The sequence below is a fragment of the Canis lupus genome, chromosome 14 (assembly GCF_011100685.1).
Source record: "Canis lupus familiaris isolate Mischka breed German Shepherd chromosome 14, alternate assembly UU_Cfam_GSD_1.0, whole genome shotgun sequence".
In the NCBI taxonomy this organism is placed as follows: Eukaryota; Metazoa; Chordata; class Mammalia; order Carnivora; family Canidae; genus Canis; species Canis lupus.
In genome coordinates this window covers 52,137,895-52,145,674 of record NC_049235.1, presented here as the reverse complement: position 1 = coordinate 52,145,674, position 7,780 = coordinate 52,137,895, and the positions used below count along the sequence as shown (strand labels likewise).

The following is a 7,780-nucleotide window of genomic DNA, read 5'->3' as shown; positions in this document are numbered from 1 at the left end:
CGCGCCCTGGGCCAAAGGCAGGCGCCAAACCGCTGCGCCACCCAGGGATCCCCTAAAATTTTTTTTTAAAATTTTAACCACCTGTTCATATCTTTTGTCCATTGTGCCTCTTTTTCAGGAAAGTACTTTGGAAACTTTTCTGACTCCGGGGGCGGGGGGGGGGGGGCAGGCATTTTTAATGTGGTCACAATAATTGTATTTATCAACTTGGAGAGAACTGGCATCTTCTTGATGCTATATTGCCTAACCCAAGAAGGTAGGATGTCTTCTTATTTGTTCACCTCTATTTGTGTTTCACTGAGTGCTTTCAAGTTGTCCTCCTATCTGTCTTGCACATTTCTTTGCATCCATTTGGTAAAACCGCAACAGGATGCAGCTGACCATGGTTGGAGAAAAGCCCATGGTCATGCTGACTGGTCTTACTTTAAATGTATTACCACAGACCACAAGCGGTACCTTCTTGCTCCTAGCCAGTCACACTGCCCTTTCAGCGTCCAGGTCCCCACCCCCCAACAGCGATTCACATCCTCTCCCTTCCCCATATCCTCCCCACCCCCCCACCTTGTTCAGCTGATTTGTTTTCTATCTCCTTGAGAAATAAAATCAACAAAACCCGAAAAATCAGAAGAGAGCTTCTGCGGTTTTCCTTTGGGATAAAAACACCAGCCACCCAGATTCAAATCTTTCACACACTCTCCCTCTAGGGGGAAAAAAAAACAAAACCAAAAAACTCCAAATAGATTATAAAGAGGGAGGGAGAACACTTTTCCATTTAGATGTAAGTGGGACAGTAGAAATCCAAGGGCAGCCTTCACTCCTGAGCCCAGTCCAGAAGCCCAGACTTGTGAGAATTATGTGGAAGAGAAAAAGAGCAGTGGGGTCTTGCTGCTAGTAGAACCTAAATATCAGCCTGGGCTCACCGCCAGAGATGAGTAGCAGAATACAGGTCTAAGACCATGAGCTGCTTCACTCTCCTCCACGGGGCCCACAAGGGAAGGGTGGACCTTCCCCGTATGTGTGTGCTCCATCATGACCACTGCAGACTGGAGGAGGCCTGGGTATGCCAGGTTCACAGCAAGAATGAAGGCTCCCTCATCATTCCTATTCAAGTCTAGAGGATGTGTGAGGGCTTAGCTGCCATGGCTGAGGCTTCTTTTGAATCCACTTGATGGGGTTGAAGGCCTAGAGAATTGAGAGTCCCTCTGAGAAAACAAGATAAACACCAAGCAATTAGTAAACAAGACAGGATAGAGCTTGTTTATATTTACACACTGATATATCTACTAAATTATGCAGTACAGACAACCCAGAAATAGGATAGTATATAATAAGGTCCTGATCATAGGATGCCATGGATAAATACAAAAGATGCTGGAGAATGGACAGATCTCATAGGTGGAGCCATTAGGTCATGGATATCTTGATTAAAAAAAGCAGCAGTTAAAGCTAGATTCTTATCTCTGGCATAAAGATTGTCAAGAAGGCTTGCCACATAGACCTAAAGATGAGCAGGACAGAGGACCATTGGTACATTGGTGACCTTAAGATTATCTGATGGATGTGTTTTTTAGAAGGTCTCAATTTAGCCAGCAGAGGGCAAAAGAACACAGAAACCATTCCAAGATTTGTGATCCGAGAAATGTTTGGAATAGAAGGGCTCTATAGGTGTCTTTGCAAAACTAAACAACAAAAACACCACAGGTGTGATTCTTTTGAAAGATCATATTTAAAAACAGCATTTCCAAGGCAGTGACTAATTACCGTTGACACGTAACAAATTCTTGTTTTATAAAAAGTCAGAATTTATTTAAATGGTTTAAATGATGCATTTCTTTATAGAACCTTAAATGCCTGACAAAAATACGGGAATCTGTCTAAATAATTTAACCTAAATTTTAAGAAATACTTTTATTTGAAAATCTCACAGAAATAAAGTCTCTGAAACGTTAATAAACATGCATAGCCATGATTAATTTTACAAATCTAAAAAATGGATTTCTTTAAAGACTGTGATGCTACTGTAAATACAGAATGCAGTGACATTTGTTAAATGAGCTAACAAGTGTCAAAATGTTAAATGGGTTGTTGATTAAAGATGATTATGCATTTAGCCTACAGGTCAGTCAGAATGGAGGTGGGGAGAGGGAGAGAAGGAAATGCCCTTTCCAACAGACAGAGGGCAAAAGCAGGCTTAGACCTCAACAAAATCCCGAGGCCAGTGGCCATGTGTTCCCTCCAGTTTCCGGTCCTTTCTTCCTTTCCTGCTGTTCACCCCTGCAATTGCAAAAAGTACATTTACTATTCAAATAAAGCTTCAAGCCCACAGACTTCAGACCCAGAGAGACAAACTGCAACAAGGTTTCTCCAGGCATACTGTTAAAACACTTACCTTAGGTGTGGCAACCGAGTATCAAATTCCCTGAGTTGGAAGTCTGAGAACCAGGGTTCTGGCTGCAGGGTGGACACTAGGAGGGTAAACCACTGACTCTCCACTCTGCAGTATTTTTCATCTACAGGATAAAGGTGTGAGGTTAAGTGATGTCAAAGATCCCTGCTGATTCACAGATCCTAAGATTTCTGTTTATTTTGTCCCCATCTTATACTCCTCCATCTCAGTTGATACGTGAGCTGGTAAGCCTATAGGATGCTAGTCTCTGCTCAAGAAAAATATGTAATTTAAGAAAGAACTCTTAAAGACTCTGAGAAAAATAATCTTTACCAATAGAATTGTAGATCTGAAAGCAGGATGTAAGAAAATTTATCTGCTGAGTAGAAGATTTTGATGGCCATTCAAAACACTTTTTTATTTTTGTAAAGATTTTATTTTTTAATTTTTATCTTTGTAAAGATATTACTTTTAAGTAACCTCTACACCTGACGTGGGGTTCTAATTCACAACCTCGAGATCAGGAGTTTCACACTCCACCGACTGAGCCAGCCAGGCACCCCAAACCACACTTTTAGAGCCCCGCTTCAGGTTAGAAGTCTGCTTTTACACATATCAAGCCTTACTGAACTGTAATCGTTAGGGCTCCTAGGTCACTGAGTAATCAAAGCACTAACTAAAGGAATTAATAGAAGGCAAGATGGCCCATTCTAACACTCCTCCAGGCAATGGTGTGAAGAAGCATTACCTCCTACCCAAACTTTAAACCATCTGCAGCGGCTGAAAAGCATTCGGCTTTAAGTAATAGAATACTCAACCACAGAAGCTTAAGCCATAAGGAACAAGAAGCTCTGAGCTCGGCTCTTCCAGGGGTGGTCATCAGGTCAGTAGTTTCATCCACAGATTTAACACCTGATGCTCACAAGGTATCTGCCAGGTTCTAGGCAGCACAGTCTCACGTAACAGCTCCTTGAGCAGGGACAGATGAGTAGACAGGTGTAACTTTCTTTTCCAGCAGATTTTGCTCTTATTAAATGGAAAAATCTTTCCCCCAGACTACTTGCTCTTATATTTCATTGGCCAGAACTAGTTTACATTTATTTCTTAACAGTTATGGATGCCAGGAAATCCAAGATCAATGTGCCAGCCAAATGCAAAAATCCTCAAAAAAATAATAGCAAACCAAATTCAACAGCCTAATAAAAAGGATCACACAACACAAAAAAGGAGGATTTATCCATAGGATGCAATGATGGCTGAACTTACACAAATTCTAGACACCACATTTAACAGAATTTAGAATGAAAATCCTATGATCATCTCAATAGATGTAGGGGGAAAAAAGCATTTCTTTTATAAGGGCACTAATCCCATTCACAAGGGCTACACCCTCATGCCCTAATTACTTCCCAAAGACCCCACTCCAAATACCGGCACATTGGGGATTCGGGCTCCAACAGGATATTGGGGGTGGGGGCTGGGGCATACAGACACTCACCACCCACCAAAAGAGTTTTAACATTTAATTTTCTATTCTGTTGCTTAGCCTGTTGTGTTTCTCTTGCTCTTCTGTTAAAGGAAGAGTCTTTATGTTGAATCAACAGCCAGGTTATTCCCAGGGAAGTGACTGGAGACATTTCCTGGGGAAGATTCTCTTGGCAGACCAACAATATGCATACTATATGTTTCCACAGCTGCCCAACAGAGTGCAGCACTGCACTGCTCACGCCCTCCTGCGGGCGCAACTGTAGCAGTTGCCAAATTCATTTCTTCTTTCGAAAGGTAGAACATAGTTCACTCTGAGCTTCTGCCTGTTTAAGAAGTTAGAGCCAGAACCTTAGACAAAGGGATTTTAATTGCATGCTGATAAGGTGTCAAAACTATTGTGCATAAAATAGCTCTGGATTTTTTTTTTTTTTTTTTTTAAGAAAAAGATGCCTCCAGGATTACAAGATAAAGATTTCCCCGGTGAGTGAAATCTGTTTTGTAAGTCATCAGAAAATCTTCAACCTATGAGCAAATTCTCATATTTTCTTCTATAAGCCTTATACCGTGTCTTTCTACTTTTTGGACTGCACAGTAACACAATACACTAAAATGAGTGGTCTGCAAATTTGGTTAACCTATTTTTAACTTTAAGTGGTAATTTTTACCTCCCTGTGAAAACCTTAATGATGAATAAGGGCCACTGTTTGGGAAAGTTGCTTACTCCACAGAACACAGCTGTTCTGCCTCATGTTAAAGCATGAAGAGCTGAATCAGAAGGTCACCTTCTCTAACAGTCTTTCTCGCTTTAAAAAGAAAACATCCAGAGACAGCAAGGAAGTGGCGTGCTTTTCAAGGTCATCCAATAAGAGAAAAAGAGTTGCTCTACGTTAAGGCAGAGCTTTTCAACCAAAGCAAGGTCCCACCACGGGTACCCAGAATAGCCAGGGTGGGCTCTAGGGTTTACAGAACAATTGCTAGAATTACCTAGAAATACAGAATCATCTCCCAAAGGGGAAGTTTTTGTTTCTACGAGGTAAGACACATTCTTTGAGGGAGTGATTAATGAGAGGCAAGATGCAAAAGGTCTAAGGCACTTGTCACCATCCTAAGTATAGCATTTAAGCGACAAGCAAAAATGTATATATACATTTCTATTTGAAGGGATGCCCTTCAGGCACCTAGCTTACTCTGCAGTCCAACTGGCTCTTCTTAATTTCAGCAAAACAGTGTATATATATATATCTCAGCTTATAAAAACCTGTTCATCAAGTCTGAAGTTACACAACAAAGGAACAGATACCCTACTATTCTCATGATCGAATTACAAGTGCCTTAGCTGTTGGAGTGCTTTCCCAGGCAGCTTGCAGCCCATGAAAACCTCTAACTCTTCTGTTAGACCCATTAGGGTCCACAGCGGGTGCGTCCTTCTTTTGGCTAATGATGATGGCAAATGAACCCCCAGGTCACATGAGGGTGCTCACCTCCGCTTTAAGGAAACCCCGTGTTGGGTCCCGGTGGAGATCAAGAAGCTCCCTACGTGCACGCATGGACTCCTAAACTTGTCAGAGGTTACAGCCACGCAACTACGAAGCAAAGATGAAGTGTGCCTGTCAATGCAAGATTAACTGTCAAACGTTTAAATAAACTTTTTTGAAGTTTGACATACATGCGGAAAATTACACAACTATGAAGAGTGCAGCCCAGTGGGGAATTCCTGTCAAGGAGCCGGATCATAGGGGAGTTCGCTGAAGCAGCAGCAGGCACACCATGAAATGTTGTGGGGGGGAGAGAGCGGTCAGGGAAGAGCTTCGTGTGAAACCAAAATGAGAAAACGTGACACATGTCCCCCACAGAAAAACTGGTGTCCATGTTCCTCTAAAAGGCTAAAGCTGCCAGCACCCAGGAAGAGAAGGGCGGCCCTCATACCAGCTGTGGACAAGGGGTGCCTGGTTTCCAAACTGACATCTACGTTTCTGATTAGTCAAGATAGTAGTTTTTAATACCTGAAGACAAGACTCTTCAGATAACTGAAAGAGACCAGACATGAATGTCATTTGCCCAAGATGTCCACAGAGCCAGAAAAGAAAATCCAACATGCTGTGTTGAGGACAGCTCATTTTGTAAAGTGGCTACATAAGTTTGACCATCCAGAGCCAAGAGATGAAAAAAAAATGTCTGCTGACTCTCATAAGTTTGTATGCAGCCTAGGGAGGCTTTGGATTCTGAGGCAGGGTTTTAGATGAGATAAAGAAGTCTTTTAAATAAAGTCAGAGGGTAAGAGCAAGGTGACATAAGATTCTCCTCAAAACTTCAAAGCAAAAAAGATTAAAATGACACCTTGGACACCTTGACCATCCTAAGAGTAGGCTGAAGTTTTGAGTATAGTCAAGGTTTTTTCCAGAAGCTAGGAAAAATAATCTCCTTGACTAGTTATCACTTATGTACCTGGCCCTGTCACGCCACATCTGGAGTCAAATATTTCATTCCAGGGACCTCCCTTTCAGAGGGAAGTGGCCCAAAAGTAATAGAAGAATTTTAAACAGGAGAGGAAGGAGATTTGGAGCCCCAAAACACAAGCAAGTGGAAGGAAGCTGGGATGTTGAGTCTAAAGAGACTTAAGGAGCCCATTTCAGAGCTGTGACTGGCATCGTGGTAGCAGTCACTCTGTGTGCCTCTAGATGGCACACCTGCCACTTCATGAGGGGCGAGAGGGTGGCTGGTTTTGTCTTTAGAACCATTGTGTCAAAACAACTCCTAGCTATCTTTTAGGGGAGAGGGTCAACTTAAGGTCTAACAAGCAAGTCCATTCCCTGCTGGGAGCTCCCCCTCCCTTGAAACATCCAGCGACAAGAATAGATTTATTCCTCACACATGGAATTGGAACTCAAGGTTGAGAAGCAGGCAATGAATGAAATTGGATATTGTAGGCCTTGTTTTCCTATGTCTGCCTTTCAAGGAAGAAAAATCTTCAGAGTTGGCACCTGGGAGGGCAATGAGAGGGTTCTCACACATAGTGAGGTTGGTCAGAATCAAAGAAAAAAAATCAATAGAACTCAATGTAGTAGAATTCAAATAGAATTCCATATAATAATTTCAAGGTATTTTCAAGGCCCTCAGATTCCCATATTCTTGTTGATATCACCAATTTGGAATTGCAAAGAGATATAGGGGTTTCTGGCCCCATGGCTCTTGGGGTGAGCAGTGAATAGTAGTGAACAGTTGGGGGTGAAGAGCAGATAGTAGCAGAAGCCCTGAAGTGCCAGACAGAGCCATATGCTTTTCTCATCAGCCACTCAACCAACTTTGGATGTCATCATTGAAACCTGTGGGACACAATTTTGAAATGTGTAAAAACAAGACTAAAACTCTTTGGCAAGCAAGATCCTAAATCTCACATTCACCTAAGAACTCTTCCCTCCTACTTCCTCTCCTCCTTTTTCATAGAGTCTATAGTATACTTTAAGAGCAGCATGAAAAATAAACTGCTTTTAGGCCCTTTCAAAGAATCGTATTGAAACCTTAATGGTAGATTTATAGTAGGGATTTAAAAATGGACTATCCACCCTAATCTAATACTAGTCTTTTGGTACAAGGATACCAGTTGGATGCACTGCCATTATCATAGGATCTTTGAGTAGTTTTATTTTTATTTGTGGTGGTGATGAGTTTAAACTGGTCCACTCAACATGCTCCTAATGAATACATTTTGCAAGGCAGCAGGTAGCTTAGACGTATAATCAATTCATGGAGGGGGCCAAAAACACATGGATAAGGAACAATAATTATGAATAATATTTAATAAAGGTGTGGTATGTGCTAAGCCCTGTTCTAGTACTTTATTCACATGCATAATCTCATTTAATCATCACAGTAGTCTAGTAAGATAAGAAGTACTAGAAGTTCCCT

General features: G+C 41.7%; 1 long non-coding RNA gene across 2 annotated transcripts in view; it reads right to left on the bottom strand.

Moving 5' to 3' along the window:
* Window positions 1–1,208: 1,208 nt before the first annotated feature.
* LOC111098665 overlaps window positions 1,209–7,780 on the bottom strand; it is a 40,908-nt gene continuing 34,336 nt past the window's right edge. The window contains exons 3-5 of one of the 2 annotated variants that reach the window (XR_005369737.1): window positions 5,356–5,481; window positions 2,390–2,510; window positions 1,209–2,274 (exon numbers count right to left, since the gene is read on the bottom strand). This is a non-coding gene — a long non-coding RNA (uncharacterized LOC111098665). The remainder of the gene's footprint in view (window positions 2,275–2,389; window positions 2,511–5,355; window positions 5,482–7,780) is intronic. The other variant, XR_005369736.1, reaches the window with a different exon arrangement.